This window comes from Littorina saxatilis, linkage group LG5 (assembly GCF_037325665.1).
Source record: "Littorina saxatilis isolate snail1 linkage group LG5, US_GU_Lsax_2.0, whole genome shotgun sequence".
Taxonomy (NCBI): Eukaryota; Metazoa; Mollusca; class Gastropoda; order Littorinimorpha; family Littorinidae; genus Littorina; species Littorina saxatilis.
The window spans coordinates 23977866-23997597 of NC_090249.1; positions in this window are offsets into that span (position 1 = coordinate 23977866).

The window sequence follows — 19732 nt, forward strand, 5'->3', positions numbered from 1 at the left end:
TACACATTTATGTGTTAATGTTTGTGTGTTTGTTTCTGCCTGACTGTCAGTCTGTCTGTGTTCTTGTACATGCACATGTATGTGTGTGTGTGTGTGAAGCTGACTCAATGAAGACACAAACTGGGTCATTTGCCATGAAGTCCTAGGCGTGGAGCCATGACTGTCCTCAAATGGCAAATCTGTGATAAACGTACCCTTTTTGACCTGAGAGTCGTGTGTATTTGTCTGTCTGTCTGTCTGTCTGTCTGTCTGTCTACACACTTACCACCCACCCTAAAAAGACACTTCTGCATGCATGCACTTGCATGCCACTCCTCAGTAGAAAAATTGACCAGAAGACACATTCATGAAAAAAATGTATGAAAAAAATAATCAAACAAACAAAAACCTACACACAACAACAAATAAAAAAAAAAGTCATGTAAGGCGAAATTACTACATTTAGTCAAGCTGTGGAACTCGCAGAATAATGAAACTGAACGCACTGCATTTTTTCACAATGACAGTAGTCCGCCGCTAGTGCAAAAGGCAGTGAAAGTGACAAGCCTGGTAGCGCTGTGCTGCAAAGCACGCTTTACTGTACCTCTCTTCGTTTTAACTTTCAGAGCGTGTTTTTAATCCAAACATATCATATCTATATGTTTTTGGAATCAGGAACCGACAAGGAAAAAGATGAAATTGTTTTTAAAACGATTTCGAAAATTTAATTTTAATCATAATTTTTATATTTTTAATTTTCAGAGCTTGTTTTTAATCCGAATATAACATATTTATATGTTTTTGGAATCAGAACATGATGAAGAATAAAATAAAAGTAATTTTGGATCGTTTTATAAAAAAATAATTTTAATTACAATTTTTAGATTTTTAATGACCAAAGTCATTAATTAATTTTTAAGCCTCCATGCTGAAATGCAATACCGAAGTCCGGCCTTCGTCAAAGATTGCTTGGCTAAAATTTCAATCAATTTGATTGAAAAATGAAGGTGTGACAGTGCCGCCTCAACTTTTACAAAAAGCCGGATATGACGTCATAAAAGACATTTATCGACAAAATGAAAAAAACGTCTGGGGATTTCATACCCAGGAACTCTCATGTAAAATTTCATAAAGATTGGTCCAGTAGTTTAGTCTGAATCGCTCTACACACACACACGCACAGACACACACACACACACACACATACACACACACACATACACCACGACCCTCGTCTCGATTCCCCCTCTATGTTAAAACATTTAGTCAAAACTTGACTAAATGTAAAAAGAAAAACAAAAAGTAGAACAAAAATACAGATAGGCACAGGCAATGGAAAAACAAAGGGAAAAAAGTAGAGAAAAACAAACAACACTTGTACTCTTCTCCAGTGAACACAATCGTCCAAACTGCACGTGCTCGCACAAACACACTGCATCTCCTTTGGTACACGGAAATGGCTGACATCACCATATATATGCGCTGTGTTCTCTCGGCTGTAGACGCAGGATTGTACTTTTTGCAACATGGATTTTCTTGCAAAATTCCTCTGGATTCTGGATTTCTTCACAAGGTTATGCGAATTTTCGTGTACTACTCAGTTCTTGTGTAATTTGGATTACGTCTGAAACTGAGAAGTTCCTGCATTTCTCAACAAGTGAAATTCTGTGGAGTTTGGATAAGTTCTTTACTTTCTGTGGATTTTGGATTACCTTGCAAGTTTCTGTGTGCTTTGGATTACCTTGCTTCAGGATGAAATCACAGACACGTGGGTGATATTTGGACTACATCTCACCTGCTGCCTTCCAAGGATAGGATAATAAGGTAAGACATCAAACAGCAATCGTGCTAGCATTAAAAAAAAAAGGGTACACGCAACGTCGTAGACAAAAAGTGTCACGGAGCAGTATTTTGAGTACTCAAAACTCAACATTTTGTATACATGTCGCAGGCAAGGGAATTGTCCGCGAAATCGCGGATTTCTGCAAAAAGGAAATTACGTTTCAGCGAAAATAAAGAATTGTCCGCGGCAAAAAAAAGGTAAACTAAATTATATGTATACTATCGTCTCTCTATCCATTATTTGCTTGCACAAGAACTATCAAAATATTGGTCTAAAATGCTAACATTTGTTTTCCTTCCAAGGTGGCTCTGCCCCTTGACCTTGGCCTATTTTCAGAGTTTTTTTAATTTTGGAATTCCAATGCCCGATGTCGGAAAGAGTTGTTTTCACTGTCAATGATGTAATGATCACAGAAAGGCAGCGGTGTATCTGATATTCTGAAAGTGTTTGCATACTTCCATGTAAGATTAGCATTGAAAAAACAACATATTAGTTTTGTGTACGCCATATACATAATGTGATGAAAAAAAACCGGGGAGTTTTCAAATGCATGAAATATGCAAAAATGCATGTATTGGTCAATAAATTTTCTGCAAAATGTCATAGTTTCCAGTACCCAACCAACCCTATTTTATTCTCCAAACCCTTATTACTTTGTTTTGTTTTTGACCCTTTAAAAAAAAAAAGAGGGGGAATGAAACTCGATTTTCAGACTTCAGAAGGGAAGCTACCCTTCTCTGCCAAGTGTTGGACACAGCTGGTGCGAGTTCTGATTAATTGAAAGCGTTTGTAGAAGAAACAAAGCGACTTATCTGCTAAAAAATAAAACACTGGAAACAATTACTTTTTTTCTAGGGGGGTTGGGGTGGCTTACAGAGTATGCAAACGATTTTCGCTCATCATCATTGTCAACATACAAGTTTATACAAAGTTATGTCAGATATTACATGCATGTAAAGGCTGGTTGCTTAAATGTACAGTCCTTTCGTGTGTACAACAATCAATGTACACAGCACAATTTGCGAGAACGTTACATTTAGGAAGGGAGGTAATTTGCTTTTTGTTGCAATCTTGGATCGAAAAACTACCACGAAGAGTTGCTTCCCTTGGTCCGTACACGTCCAACTTTTTATATTTAGTCAAGTTTTGACTAAATATTTTAACATCGAGGGGGAATCGAAACGAGGGTCGTGGTGTATGTGCGTGTGTCTGTGTGTGTGTGTGTGTGTATGTAGAGCGATTCAGACTAAACTACTAGACCGATCTTTATGAAATTTGACATGAGAGTTCCTGGGTATGAAATCCCCGAACGTTTTTATATTTAGTCAAGTTTTGACTAAATATTTTAACATCGAGGGGGAATCGAAACGAGGGTCGTGGTGTATGTGCGTGTGTCTGTGTGTGTGTGTGTGTGTGTGTGTGTGTGTGTGTGTGTGTGTGTGTGTGTGTGTGTGTGTGTGTGTAGAGCGATTCAGACTAAACTACTGGACCGATCTTTATGAAATTTGACATGAGAGTTCCTGGGTATGAAATCCCCGAACGTTTTTTTCATTTTTTTGATAAATGTCTTTGATGACGTCATATCCGGCTTTTCGTGAAAGTTGAGGCGGCACTGTCACGCCCTCATTTTTCAACCAACTTGGTTGAAATTTTGGTCAAGTACTCTTCGACGAAGCCCGGGGTTCGGTATTGCATTTCAGCTTGGTGGCTTAAAAATTAATTAATGACTTTGGTCATTAAAAATCTGAAAATTGTAAAAAAAAATAAAAATTTATAAAACGATCCAAATTTACGTTTATCTTATTCTCCATCATTTGCTGATTCCAAAAACATATACATATGTTATATTCGGATTAAAAACAAGCTCTGAAAATTAAATATATAAAAATTATGATCAAAATTTTTTTTTCGAAATCAATTTAAAAACACTTTCATCTTATTCCTTGTCGGTTCCTGATTCCAAAAATATATAGATATGATATGTTTGGATTAAAAACACGCTCAGAAAGTTAAAACGAAGAGAGGTACAGAAAAGCGTGCTATGCAGCATAGCGTAACCACTACCCCGCTCTTCTTGTCAATTTCACTGCCTATGCCGTGAGCGATGGACCACGAGTATACGGTCTTGCTGCGTTGCATTGCGTTCAGTTTCATTCTGTGAGTTCGACAGCTACTTGACTAAATATTGTATTTTCGCCTTACGCGACTTGTTTTCATTTTTTTGATAAATGTCTTTGATGACGTCATATCCGGCTTTTCGTGAAAGTTGAGGCGGCACTGTCACGCCCTCATTTTTCAACCAAATTGGTTGAAATTTTGGTCAAGTAATCTTCGACGAAGCCCGGACTTCGGTATTGCATTTCAGCTTGGTGGCTTAAAAATTAATTAATGACTTTGGTCATTAAAAATCTGAAAATTGTTAAAAAAAAATAAAAATTTATAAAACGATCCAAATTTACGTTTATCTTATTCTCCATCATTTGCTGATTCCAAAAACATATAAATATGTTATATTCGGATTAAAAACAAGCTCTGAAAATTAAATATATAAAAATTATTATCAAAATTTTTTTCTCGAAATCAATTTAAAAACACTTTCATCTTATTCCTTGTCGGTTCCTGATTCCAAAAACATATAGATATGATATGTTTGGATTAAAAACACGCTCAGAAAGTTAAAACGAAGAGAGGTACAGAAAAGCGTGCTGTCCTTCTCAGCGCAACGAATACCCCGCTCTTCTTGTCAATTCCACGGGCACTGCCTTTGCCACGGGCGGTGGAGTGACGATGCTACGAGTATACGGTCTTGCTGCGTTGCGTTGCGTTCAGTTTCATTCTGTGAGTTCGACAGCTACTTGACTAAATATTGTATTTTCGCCTTACGCGACTTGTTTCTTTTTTTGTGTGAGTATTACATTTTATCTTTGAGAGAGTAGCTGAGAGAGTAGCTTTTCATGTGTTTGTTTATTCTCACATTTAGTATCGTTTCACATTCTCTTTTCTTTCTGCAGCACTCGATTGCTTCCATTTTGATACATACAGTGCATTTTCTTTAACTCACCCCCCTACCCTCAGTCGTTTATGGGAATCCTTCAAAGTTCAATATAAATAGTCCAGAAGAATTCAAATGATGTACAGAAACTGAAGTTACCATTTTGAAGAAGAATTAAGAAGGGAGGGTTGAGGGAGGGTAGTCTTTTGTGCCTATTGTATCAGTGTCCATTTCAGATGTCCGGATGTATGCATCGGTCCGTTTGTGTATGTCCTCCAAGTGTTTGTTGGTGTGAAATGTCTGCGGAATGCCACTGAATACATGTAACACAGGAGAAAAAAAGAAAGAAAAAACATGAACCCAAACCGAAATATTTACAAAACCGCTAGCTTCTTTTATTATAACGCTCACAGTGTCAAACTAGGCACATTCAAGCGGTGCACAAACTTGCATTGTATTCCAAGGTCCGTGACCGAGCTTACAATCCGGAAGATACAGCTCGAGTTAGCCTTAGAAAAGGGGATTTCCCAGAAAAGAACTAAGAATGACTGTCAACTAAGATATAGGTCAAGAGGTCAGTGTTCGTGTTTAATCTTGTGTTGTTGTGGCCGATTTTGTTGTCAAGCTTTGGTGATTTCTTTTTTTTCTTTTTTTCTCTTCTCCGTGACTGAATCGCGTTGACACTTGTATAACATTATCGCTTTATGATTCTTGTGTCAATGACGCAAATGAATGTTAATGTATGCAGGGAGGGGGGTTGGTTGAATGGTTGAGAACTGAATTCTACTGGTAACGTGAGAAGAGGTGGGAGGGTTGACTGGGTGACAGGTACAGGTACAGACAGAAACACGATTTATAGACAGAAAAAAAGGACATGCATCCGAATGGAACACACGCACGTACACAAACACACACACACACACACACACACGCACGCGCACACACACACGCATATAGAGACACGTACACACACCACACACACACACAGCACACACACACACGGAGCACTCAGTGACGGAGCATGCACGCACGCACACAGAGGACGAAGAAGCAAACATAAAACTGAGAGGGAGGTAGGCAAATGAGCATGAGTTACCTGCATGAAAATATAAATAAACAGGTTTCCTTCTCAGATTTTGTGTGTGGGAAAGTCGAATGCAGAAAATGAATGTGGCTGTGAGCTGTTTGGGTACATCACGAAGCGTCCCGGTACCGAAGCGTCCCGGTACCGAAGCGTCCCGGTACTGAAGCGTCCCGGTACCGAAGCGTCCCGGTACCGAAGCGTCCCACTATAACGCGTCACAGGGGTACCGGGACGCTTTGGTACCGGGACGCTTCGGGACGCTCCCGCGCAGTAGGGAACGAAGCGTCCCGGTACCGAAGCGTCCCCGTGCCGAAGCGTCCCGGTACCAGTCACCACGCACATCCTCGGCTCGCATGCCAATGTAATAATTTATAAAGCAAAGGGAATGCCTGTAATTCACACAGAGCAATCACTTGGTCTTAAACGTGCACAAGACAAAAACTTTCATACTGGGGGAGCGAGCCAGTCTGACGAGTACTCGGGTCCAGCGCGAGCGTTTTTTATTACCCAAATGAATCCAAACAAACCCAAATTAACCCAAATGATACAATTTAAAAGTCGGAGGCAGAACTGAAAAGACTTTTTCCGACGCTCACGCTTAGTGAAGCCAGAAAGCGTGTGTGATAACAGACATATCCCTCTTGTGAACGGAAGCCTACGGACTTTTCCCCCGAACTTGTTCACACGGGTACAGTATTTCCAAATTGGTGTGTTGTGAGTACAGATCTAAAGTAAAGTTGGGGAAAAGTTGGACAAAAAGTGATTTTTTTTTTACCGAAAGCAAATCAAGGTATGTGCAAAATTAAGAAAATCAGTGAAGTCAAGGTCAAATCAAGGTCAAAATTAAATTTTAAAAAAATATATGGTTAGTCAAGTCAAGGTCAAATCAAGGTCAACAAGGGCGGATCTGGGGGGGGGGGGGGGTTACACGGGTTACGTAACCCCACCCACCCCAAAAAGAGGTAATTTATTGGCTCAGGATGCACCAGATAGCTCTATTTTGCTTCTTTGGTTAAAAAAAAAATGTCGGGGGGGCATGCCCCCGGACCCCCCTCGAGGCTTAAGCGCCTTCGGCGCCGTTAACTTGTATCTTCGCAGTCATTTTGTAACCCCCCCCCCCCCTCCAAAGCGAATTGATCCGCCCTTGGTCAAGGTTTATATAAAAAAAAAAAAAGTCACTAAGTCCTGTGACGCGTTATAGTGGGACGCTTCGGGACCAGGACGCTTTGGTACCGGGACGCTTCGGTACCGGGACGCTTTGGTACCGGGACGCTTCGGTACCGGGACGCTTTGGTACCGGGACGCTTCGGGGTGTCCCCAACTGTTTCTATGAATCTTATTCAATTTTTTTTTCTAAATGCAATTTTCACCCGCTGTCTCCGTGTCCGCTTTCTCGTTCATATTGCTGCACGCGTGCGTTTGGGGAAGATAAGGTGGGGAGGGAGAGGAGTTGAAAAGTTCAACATTATTAAAGAGTGTAGACTTAGTGTTTTCAATCTTGGGCCTACCACGGAGGAAAAGTTCAAGCCTCCAGGTGTTTTGCAAATCCCAATACTGAAGGGAATAGGCAACGTGTCGCTTGCAGGATGCAGTAAACAAAGCAAAACAAAATTAACTATTTACAAAAACACTATGCAGTGACATTGTTTTTTAAATGTCAGCAGGATACATTTCTGCTGCGTAAGATTTCTCCGTTTGCGTAAGAAGACTTGAAAGACAAATGTTTTGCTGAAATGCACATCCGCTTCTTGCCGTGAAAATGTTTGTGTGAGTGCGTGTGTGAATGACTTCAAAGGACATTGTGTTGGAGGTGCGGTGTTTGTTGACCGTGTATCTTTGTGTGTGTGTGTGTGTATGGGTGGGGGTGCGAGCGTGGGTGTGTACGTGTGTGTGTGTGTCTGTACGGCTGCATGTACGTGAACGCATCATTAATAGTCAAAGAGTGCACTTCTGTCTGTCTGTCTTCTTTATCCTTGCTCTTTCTTTTGCTATGTTTGTGTTTATGTAGACGCGACTGTGGGGAGGGGGAGGCGCTGGCACATTGCTATCCGAAATGTAATAAAATCAGGAGCGATAATTAAAGCTCTCAAAGATAAGACTCTCTTGCCTACCCCACCTTCACTCCGTCTCACGCACCCTCCTCTTTGTCGAGATCTATGCAGTAACAAAGAAAACTGTGTCAAATTCAAAGCCTAGGCCACGCGTTTCACATTTCAAACCTAAAGTACAAAGTTCAAGCCAGAGTCGTCTTTTCCGCAAAACAGGCACTCCTCAAAAACCGTGTTTGTGTGGCTTCGAATCCTTGGAAATTCATTTTGAATTTGTGGGCTAGGTCAGCCGGTATGTCGCGCATGTTTGTGCATGATAGCTGATTTGTCTAATTCTGCCGAGCTGTCGCCTCGAGTTGACTGAATGAATATTATCTGCAGTATCTTTTTATACCGTAATCAGTGAGTGTTTGGGCTTGCTTCGGCCACGGGTGTGCAAAATGAACTGCGGTATTTTTATCAATGTTCTTTTCTTCTTCTGTTTCTTCTGCGTTCGTGGGCTGAAACTCCCACGTACACTCGTGTTTTGCACGAGTGGAATTTTACGTGTATGACCGTTTTTACCCCGCCATTTAGGCAGCCATACGCCGCTTTCGGAGGAAGCATGCTGGGTATTTTCGTGTTTCTATAACCCACCGAACTCTGACATGGATTACAGGATCTTTTTCGTGCGCACTTGGTCTTGTGCTTGCGTGTACACACGGGGGTGTTCGGACACCGAGGAGAGTCTGCACACAAAGTTGACTCTGAGAAATAAATCTCTCGCCGAACGTGAGGACGAACTCACGCTGACAGCGGCCAACTGGATACAAATCCAGCGCGCTACCGACTGAGCATGAGCTCCATCCCCGCCCATCAATGTTCTTTTGATCTCAGGGCCGTGTGTGTGTGTGTGTGTCAATGTGTGTACTCTGTGTCACTGTGTGTGTGTGTGTGTGTGTGTGTGTGTATATAATGCGTGTGTGTATAATGCGTGTGTGATTGTTTGTGTGTGGATGTGCGTGCGTGCGTGCGTGCGTGCGTGCGTGCGTGAGTGTTTTGAATATTGATGTTTTTACATTTAGTCAAGTTTTGACTAAATGTGTTAACATAGAGGGGGGAATCGAGACGAGGGTCGTGGTGTATGTGTGTGTGTGTGTGTGTGTGTGTGTGTGTAGAGCGATTCAGAGTAAACTACTGGACCGATCTGTATAACATTTCTCATGAGAGTTCCTGGGTATGATATCCCCAGACGGTTTTTTTCTTTTTTTCGATAAATGTCTTTGATGACGTCATATCGGGCATTTTGTAAAAGTTGAGGCGGCACTGTCACACCCTCATTTTTCAATAAAATTGATAGAAATTTTGGCAAAGCAATCTTCGACGAAGGCCGGACTTTGGTATTGCATTTCAGCTTGGAGACTTACAAATTAATTAATGACTTTGGTCATTAAAAATCTGAATTTTTTTATATAAAACGATCCAAAATTACGTTTATCGTATTCTTCATCATTTTCTGATTCTAAAAACATATAATTATGTTATATTTGGATTAAAAACAAGCTCTGAAAATTAAAAATATAAAAATTATGATTAAAACTAAATTTCCGAAATCGATTTAAAAACAATTTCATCTTATTCCTTGTCCGTTCCTGATTCCAAAAACATATAGATATGATATGTTTGGATTAAAAACACGTTCAGAGAGTTAAAAAGAATAGAGATATAGAAAAGCGGGCTGTCCTCCTCAGCGCAACCGCTACCGCGCTTTTCTGGATTGTTAATTTCACTGCCTTTGCCACGAGCGGTGGACAGACGATGCTACGAGTGTACGGTCTTGCGGAAAAAATGCAATGCGTTCAGTTTCATTCTGTGAGTTCGACTAAGCTTGACTAAATGTTGTATTTTCGCCTTACGCGACTTGTTTTTATATATATATGCGCTTTCAAGTTCAGCAGGCAAAGTTCTCTTAGTCTCGTTTGCTTGTTTGTTATTGTTTTTTTTTTTTTTTTTCATTTTTTTTCATTTTCATTACTTTATTGTCCCATCGCTGGGAAATTCGGGTCGCTTCCTCCCAGTGGAAAGCTAGCAGCAACGGAGTCGCGCTACCCAGGTGTCTACGTGTTTAGGTGTATTCAGCCACCTGCACTTATGGCAGAATGACCAAGGTCTTTTACGTGCCATTGTGATGACACGGGGGTGGGACATGGCTTCCGTCTCTGGGTCTGCACATACAGTTGACCCGTGTCCGTCCCAAGACAGCACATCGCGATATGTCCTTGGTGACCCAGCAGTGCAGTTCGTTGTGCAGCCTTGACTGGGTTGATAAATACGTGTTTCGCCGCCGAACAACATAACATGGACAATGGCCCACTGACGCTCCCCTGCACATGCAGCAAATTACATTTTTAGAAAATCGCACCTGCCATCCGTTCTGTATTAACTAAGATTATAGTAATTATACTAATAATCACCACCGAAGCGTGTGAGGCAGTGTGTGTGTGTGTGTGTGTGTGTGTGTGTGTGTGTGTGTGTGTGTGTGTGTGTGTGTGTGTGTGTGTGTGTTCGCGTGCGCGCAAGAGTGAGTGCGTGCATGAGTGCGTGCGTGTGTTTGTGTGTGTGAGTGTGTTGATGTGTGTGTTAGTGTGTGTGTGCGCGCGCGCGTGTGTGTGTGTCTCTCTCTCTCCCTCTCTCTCTCTCTCTCTCTCTCTCTCTCTCTCTCTCTCTCTCTCTCTCTCTCTCTCTCTCTCTCTCTCTCTCTCAGTCGTTCCACAGGCAAAGAAGCGTATCGGCTGTTGCCCTATTACCGGCGACAAAGGCTTCATAATTATCGCGGCGTGTATGGCCTAGAGAGACGCCGACTGGAAATCCCCAGCGCACGACCAAAAAATAAAAGGGGAGGGGGGAATTTTTTTCCACCAAGTTCTGGGTCAGACGAAGGCTTGGCACACACGCCGGCTGCACAACGAACTGCACTGCTGGGTCACCAAGGACATATCGCGATGTCAGTGCTGTCTTGGGCTGGGTTGTGGGTCACAAGTTGTCTTTGGACGTGAGTGTAGAAGTTGGATTAATCATAATGTTGGCCTGAAGACAATTCACTTTCAGTTACAGAGACAAACAGAATGAGACAATCAGAAGACTCAATTTGCACAGAGGCAGATCATGGAGAAACACACACACACTGACAAGTCGGACGTCTAGATACAGAAAGACAGAAACCCACACACACTGACAAGTCGGACTTCTAGATACAGAAAGACAGAAACACACACACACTGACAAGTCGGACGTCTAGATACAGAAAGACAGAAACACACACACACACTGACAAGTCGGACGTCTAGATACAGAAAGACAGAAACACACACACACTGACAAGTCGGACGTCTAGATACAGAAAGACAGAAACACACACACACTGACAAGTCGGACGTCTAGATACAGAAAGACAGAAACACACACACACTGACAAGTCGGACGTCTAGATACAGAAAGACAGAAACACACACACACTGACAAGTCGGACGTCTAGATACAGAAAGACAGAAACACACACACACTGACAAGTCGGACGTCTAGATACAGAAAGACAGAAACACACACACACTGACAAGTCGGACGTCTAGATACAGAAAGACAGAAACACACACACACTGACAAGTCGGACGTCTAGATACAGAAAGACAGGAAGGCAGACAGACACAGATTTTAGAACAGACAGGCAGGCGTACAGAAAAATTCACATAGGCTAACACAAAGGAGCAGAGACAGACACACACACAGAAGCACAGCCAGAAAGTCTGTGTCTGTCCGTCTGTCGGCCTGTCTATCTGTATATCTGTCTCTGCGTATACGTTCCTCTCAAGTGCTGAAAATCAAGGTAATCTCCGAAATAACGAGTCTCCGTCCACACCAATCCATCCTTCCGTAAAAGTAAAACTGCTGCAGGGTCACTTCTTCTTCTTCTTCTTCTTGCGTTCGCCGTCACACCATCAGTTTAGTCTGCGAGACGGCAGGGTCACTGAGGACACATCTTGGCTTCAGCCGGTGTAACACGAGAAAATTACTCCCACGAGATTTTTACTCCGGAGTAAACATTTCGTACGAAAAAGTTACTCCCTTTACGAAAAAAGCACTCCCCCATTCACACGAGAAAATTACTCCCCAAGACAGGTGAGTTCCGAGTAAACATTTCGTACAAAAATGTTACTCCCCTGACGAATAAATAACGAATAAATTACTTCAACCAAACACAAGCAATTTAACTTCCCATGCCAGGTGTACGAAATGTTTACTCCCTTGTCCCCTGTTAGTCTTGGTGGTGGAAGGGGTGGAAGGAGGGTAGCGCGACATTCGTGTGCGCGAGATCACTTATTGGCATTATCCCTTCGCCCGCATCCCATTTTTGCGTACGATTTTTACTGAAAGTGAAAAAAATGGGGAGTAAAAATTTCGTAGAGGGAGTAATTTTTTCGTGCCTTGGGGAGTTCTTTTCTCGTACGAAAAGTGTACTCGGAGTAAGAATTTCGTACGAAATATTTACTCCGGAGTAAATTTTTCGTGGAGTAAAAATTTCGTGTTACACCGGCACAATTCATAATTGAAACTCAAGAAATGCAGACAGGCTTTGTTCTGTTACAATGACCTGCTTAGGCCGGAGAATAATGCCGCACGTGTCGCCTCCAAAAATCAATACTGTCAAAATCGGGCAAGGAGTCTGATGTGTTTGCGTGTGAAAACATTCAAACAAGGTCTTTGACTTGTGTGAGGTCGGCGACAGCTTGTGTCGCTATGCGCTCTTCGCCAACCTGAGATTTTCTTTGTGGTTATGCAGTATTATTCAAATACTGAATACATCCGGGGCAGACTTATTATCGTTGGAAGTTGAAGTATGGCACCAATGAGCCTCATTTGTTCTCTATTCTGCATTCTGAATTCTGTATAATTTAAGTTTCATATTTGTGATTACACAGGGGGCAAAGTAGGTTATTATTTGTTAAAATGATGGTACCCGAACATTTCAGTTTCATGTTTTGTGATTGTACAGCGCTGAATGAATCGGTGGCAACACATGTTATCATCGTGTTATTATCGTTAAAGTAGAACACCCTTGAGCCTCATATCAGTTTTATAGTTCTGACTGTACAGTGACGAATGTATCGGGATTTAAACTATGTTTTATTTAAACTGTCAACCACTTGTATGATAGCCTATGTTATAAAAGTAAAACAAAAGCCCTTGTCTCGTTTCAGTTTAATATTTGTGATTATACAGGGACAAACTGTGTTATCTTTGAAAGCATAGCAAACCCAAGGATTTTTCCCAGTTCCATATATATATATATATTATGTTGACTCCAAAATTTATTTAAAATAATGCCTTTGCTTTCCTATGCACAAAAGGCCTTTAACTCAGATCAGATCAAAGTATTATTGTTGGAATATGGGTTAACTAAAGCAGGCAGGCTGTTTATTAGGAGGTCGAATAATTGATCTGATTATAAAGTTGTATTGTTTTTGTTGAAATTATGGTACACTTGAGGCTTATTTTGTTTCCTTGTGTAAACATTTTCTGTTACCATTTTTGCTTCCTTCCGCAGGAACATGTCGTTGGGTTTCTTTACTTTTAAACTAAGTCAAACATTTGTGGACATAAATATATGTCTACTAGTCTTTAATACGCAAGGAACAGAAAATAAAACCTGATTACGCCAGAAAAAAATCAATGTCTTCGATTCCCCAACCGGCCCTTTTGTTTTTCTCACGATCCTAAAACTTGTTTGACTCCTCAAAAAACTTATTTAACAATGTAAAATATCAATTCCCAGACTGACTGTGCAAGGACACAGCACACACGATTTCAGGCCAATGCGTATGTGTATATAAAAACTAACAAACTGCAAACAACCCCCCCCCCCAAAAAAAAAAAAAAAAAAGAAGAAGAAGAAGAAAGAACAGAAAAGAAAAAGAACTGTGACCTACCGACCCTATTTAATTTGGCCTTGTAAGAGATCGAGAAAGAACATTTTATTTTTTGGGCTTTAAGTTATTCAGTCATTGTCTGACTGAATATTCAGTATTCGCTGCTTTATAGCTATCGAAAACAAACTCTTACATAAAATTACACCGCGTTATTGTTAGTTTAAATACACGACCCATGTATGAACGAATCACACACGCCTGTTTTATGATTTTGTCATTTCAGCTGTGAAACGTTTGTACAGAAAATCTAATTAACTGTGAAATCCGAAATCTGAGAATTAATTACTCGCAAAATTTGTTCAGAAAGAAGTGGATTGAATTTGTGATTTGAGGGGGACAACAAGTTGGGCATTGTTGTCTTTGCTTTGCCCCTATCCCATCCTCCTCCTCCACCACCCCCTACCCCCAACACCCGTATTCCCTACCCCACCCCTATACTAATGCACATTGTTGTCAGCTGTTGGTCATCCGTGCAGACCAATGAGCCAACTCACTGCATCACCCACACTCATTCATGCAAGGCTGAATCACGACAACTCTTTTCTCCGCACAGTGTATTGCCAGTTAAACTCTGGTTGAACCAGCTAGTGAGTCCAGTCCAAGAACCACAAAAGGCACACACACCAACACATACACGCACATGCACACACACATGCAGTGATGCACACACACACACACACACACACACACACACACACACATACACACACACACACATCTATATATATACGACTAGTGTCTGTCTGTCTGTCTGTCTGTCTGTCTGTCTGTCTGTGTGTCTGTGCGCGATGCGCGGCCAAGGTTCTCGATGGATCTGTTTCAAATTTGGTGATCATATTCAGGGACACCCTGGACACAACCTGGTCGATGAAATATTTCAACACGTGCTCTCAGCGCGCAGCGCTGTGCGCGCTGAACCGATTTTGTTTTTTTTTGTCTGGATCCACTACCAGTAACTCTTCCTAAATCTTCTCCAGTGTTTTCAGCCGCGATTATCTCCCTTCCTCCGTGTGGCGTCAATCCATATTCCCGTTACTTCGTTACTATTTTTAGAAGGTCACTGCACGTTACTATTTTTAGAATGTCTCCAGTGTTTTGCGCGTTTATCTCCTTTCCTTCGTGCGAAAGCCGGGTCCCAGGCACAGCCTGGTATTCGGCTCTACTTCTTCCCGGCGAAGCCGGTACCCGGCGAAGCGGGTAATCATCTAGTATATATATATACTAGAGGTGAATCGCGAGACAGAGACAGACAGCGTGGCGGTTCACCACAATCACCTTTGAAGGCGAAGTCCTGTCAAACGGGTTTGAGAATTTTAGAGCTTATTTCTTAGCCCTATATTATCTGTTGTGGCTTCTCAAATGCCAGAACATACAGACAGACAAAAACCGCTAGACCCCATCACAAACAGAACTCTACAATCCACAGGTTTTTGCCCACACACACACACAAACACACACACACACAGAGAAGCCGTATATATATATATGTATATCTATATCTATAAATATATAGAGATAGGTGACAGTGTATTTTTCGCGTGGCTATAAATTGATTCGACCTTTTCACTTTGACAGTAAGAACAACGTACGGGTGCAAGGGAAGCGTTCTGGACAGCGCAGTGACATTCTAAAAATAGTAACTTAGAAACGGGAATATGGATTGAAGCCACACGAAGGAAGGGAGATAAACGGAAAACACTGGAGAAGATAAGGAAGAGTTACTTGTAATGGTGAAATGAACACAAAAACCAAAAGCGGTTCAGCGCTGCGCGCTGAGAGCACGTATTGAAATATCTCATCGATGATATTGTGTCCGGGGTGTAGCTGAATACGGTGTCCAAATTTGAAAAAGATCCACCGAGAACTTTGGCGTTGTGATGTGGTGTAGCGGCTTTGGTGTGTCGGTATGGGGGCCCGGGTAGCTGAGGTGGAACCAAAATCGGTTCAGCGCTGCGCGCTGAGAGCACGTGTTGAAAATTCTCATCGACCAGGTTGTGTCCGGGGTCTTACCTGAATATGCCCACCAAATTTGAAGCAGATCCATCGAGAACTTTGGCCGTGCATCGCGAACACACACACACACACACACACAGACAGACACAAGTCGTATATATAGATAGATACACACACACACGCACACACACTTTTTTTTTTTTTTTCATTGTTTTCATTTTCATTACTTTATTGTCCCATCGCTGGGAAATTCGGGTCGCTTCCTCCCAGTGGAAAGCTAGCAGCAACGGAGTCGCGCTACCCAGGTGTCTGCGTGTTTAGGTGTATTCAGCCACCTGCACTTATGGCAGAATGATCAAGGTCTTTTACGTGCCATTGTGACGACACGGGGGTGGGACATGGCTTCCGTCTCTGGGTCTGCACATAAAGTTGACCCGTGTCCGTCCCGGCCCGAATTCGAACCTGCGACCTTCCGATCACAAGTCCAGTGCTCTAACACATACACGCACAGGCACACATGCACACACACATGCAGTGATGCACACTCACACACACATGTATACACCAACATACACACACACACACACACACACACACACACCTAGAGAGAGAGAGAGAGAGAGAGAGAGAGAGAGAGAGAGAGAGAGAGAGAGAGAGAGAGAGAGAGAGAGAGAGAGAGAGAGAGAGAGAGAGAGAGAGAGAGAGAGAGAGAGAGAGAGAGAGAGAGAAGGCGATTCCCAACAAAACTAGGAGTAGGACACACACGCATTTTGCGTGCTCTTTATTGATTTTTTGTGAGATAACTAAACTGGGATCGAGTGAGTTTTGCTGAGTCATGGGTAATGGTGGTGTGTGTGCGGTGTGCCTAAGATTGTTTTTGACAGTGGTAGGGATGACAGTGGTAGGGATATCTTTGGACTGATGACTGACTGTCTGTGACTCGTGCTCAGAGAGAGAGAGAGAGAGAGAGAGAGAGAGAGAGAGAGAGAGAGACCGAGAGAGAGACTCATGAGACTCAGACTCAGACCTTTAATTATTACAAAAGGATGAAGGTTTTAGACAAAGCCTATTCTTCCAACCTGTCCTTTATACAACACATAAAGACAGACGGACATAAAAAATAAAACTTCACCCAAGTGATGGCTGCGTGTGTCGGCGCAGAGAGAAAAAAAAAGTCGCGTAAGGCGAAATTACTACATTTAGTCAAGCTGTGGAACTCACAGAATGAAACTCTCACGCTCTCATTTTTCAACCAAATTGGTTGAAATTTTGGTCAAGTAATCTCCGACGAAGCCCGGACTTCGGTATTGCATTTCAGCTTGGTGGCTTAAAAATTAATTAATGACTTTAGTCATTAAAAATCTGAAAATTGTAATTAAAATTTACTGTACCTCTCTTCGTTTTAACTTTCTGAGCGTGTTTTTAATCCAAACATATCATATCTGGCCGATGTGAATGCGTTATATATTGTGTGTAAAAAATGTCTGTTTGTCTGTCTGTCTGTAAAAAAATTCCATTTCAAACGGCAGAAATTAATATGTAAGCGCCTAGGGCTATATCTAGATTAGGCGCATAAAAATGATCACAATAATAATAATAATAATATCTATATGTTTTTGGAATCAGGAACCCACAAGGAATAAGATGAAATAGTTTTTGAATCGATTTCGGAAATTTAATTTTGATCATAATTTTTATATTTTTAATTTTCAGAGCTTGTTTTTAATCCAAATATAACATATCTATATGTTTTTGGAATCAGAAAATGACGAAGAATAAGATGAAATTGTTTTTGGATCGTTTAATAAAAAATAATTTTAATTACAATTTTCAGATTTTTAATGACCAAAGTCATTAATTAATTTTTAAGCCACCAAGCTGAAATGCAATACCGAAGTCCGGGCTTCGTCGGAGATTACTTGACCAACATTTCAACCAATTTGGTTGAAAAATGAGAGCGTGACAGTGCCGCCTCAACTTTCACGAAAAGCCGGATATGACGTCATCAAAGACATTTATCAAAAAAATGAAAAAACCGTCCGGGGATATCATACCCAGGAACTCTCATGTAAAATTTCATAAAGATTGGTCCAGTAGTTTAATCTGAATCGCTCTACACACACACACAGACAGACAGACACACACACATACACCACGACCCTCGTCTCGATTCCCCCCTCTATGTTAAAACATTTAGTCAAAACTTGACAAAATGTAAAAAGAGAGAGAGAGAGAGAGAGAGAGAGAGAGAGAGAGAGAGAGAGAGAGAGAGAGAGAGAGAGAGAGAGAGATTATCCAACTAAATGTACAAAATGAAAATAAACTGTGAATATATGGAATTAAGAAATATAGACAATAAATATTATATTTAATTTGTATATTCATTATACATTCATTATAATTACATTCAATTCATTACAATGTAATTCCAACTATTTCACATTATCTTGTCATTGCTACGACCATCTTCGGCACATTCTAAGATAAGTCAAAGCAACATGTTTTTTCCCCCTGTCGTATCTGTTGTATGTTCACATCAAAGGCCGTTATATATATAATATAATGATAATATAAATATAACATATATAAAGGACGAGGTTCTTGTGGATGTGTTGTTTTGTCCAAAATCGAACGTTACAATAACTTAACCTTTCTTGTTTTGTTTTTAATTTAAACCGACTTTATACATTTACTGACTTGCACTCGTTAGAGACTCTCTGGCAGCCAGATGAGCAGACACCCAGAGAGACAGACAGACTGACAAAGTTTTTTTTTTCAACCACTGATACCCGGGCGCTCAACTTCTATTTGGGGGAAAAAATCATCACAGAAAAAAAGAGTCAGAAACATACACACACACACACTGCGAGTAAACTAAGGTAAGACTGTGGTCAAGTGTATGGCGTGGACAGTGGTCAGGCTCAACCAAACAATACTCTTTCTGACGGTCATCGTTTCTCGCTAAGTCACGTTCTGTTCTGATAATCACGGTCACCTTACCTCAACTAAACCCTGTTCCCGCGTTTTTTGCTGAGGTGACTACTCAGTGTAGTAGGTGGGTGGGTTTGGCTCCGATCACTGAGGGACTACTTTTTGTGAGATAACAACTTAACCAACCCACCCTCATTCAAAGTCAAACAAAAGAACCGTAAATCACTAAGAGCAACATCCGCTGTTTCACAATAACTGCCATGACCCCCTTCGGTTCAGCTATTTGGCCAACACTCCCACTTTTTCCCTGAACCCTTACCTCCCGTCCCCACATAACCCGACTACCTCAGTGAAGTTTTGTAAGCCGAGACCAGAGATGTCAATACACATCTATGGCCGAGACGCCGACACACGCAGCCTTCACTTGGGTGTCTTTCTCCCTCCCCACCTTTAACATTTTAGACTAGTTCATTCAATGCGCAGTAAATAGAGGCCAGCAGAGAGATTGTTCGTATAAAAGTACACACTACTACGACGCAGTGCGGGAGTAACCTTGGTCTGTGATTCACGTGGCGAGTTGATAAGGCGGGACTTGCTCGTTTGTAGGCGGTTGTATGCCGGCGGTAACGATTATTGATGAAGCAGAATGAAGACGGAGAACAACTCCCCACGACGCCATATTGAATCCCGTTATGTCACGGTGACATTGGCATCCTCTCTCTCTCTCTTGTGTCTGAGACTGTGTCGGTGTGTGTCTCTCTCTCTCTCGCTCTCTCTCTCTCTCTCTCTCTCTCTCTCGGTATGTGGTAGATTGGAATCAATTGCTTTTCTCACTTGGAGACTGACACACAGACTGTTTACGGAGACACCCAGATATGAACTGAACGACCGATTATCTTGTATTTTTAGACAATCGCAGGCTTCGTACCGATAATCATT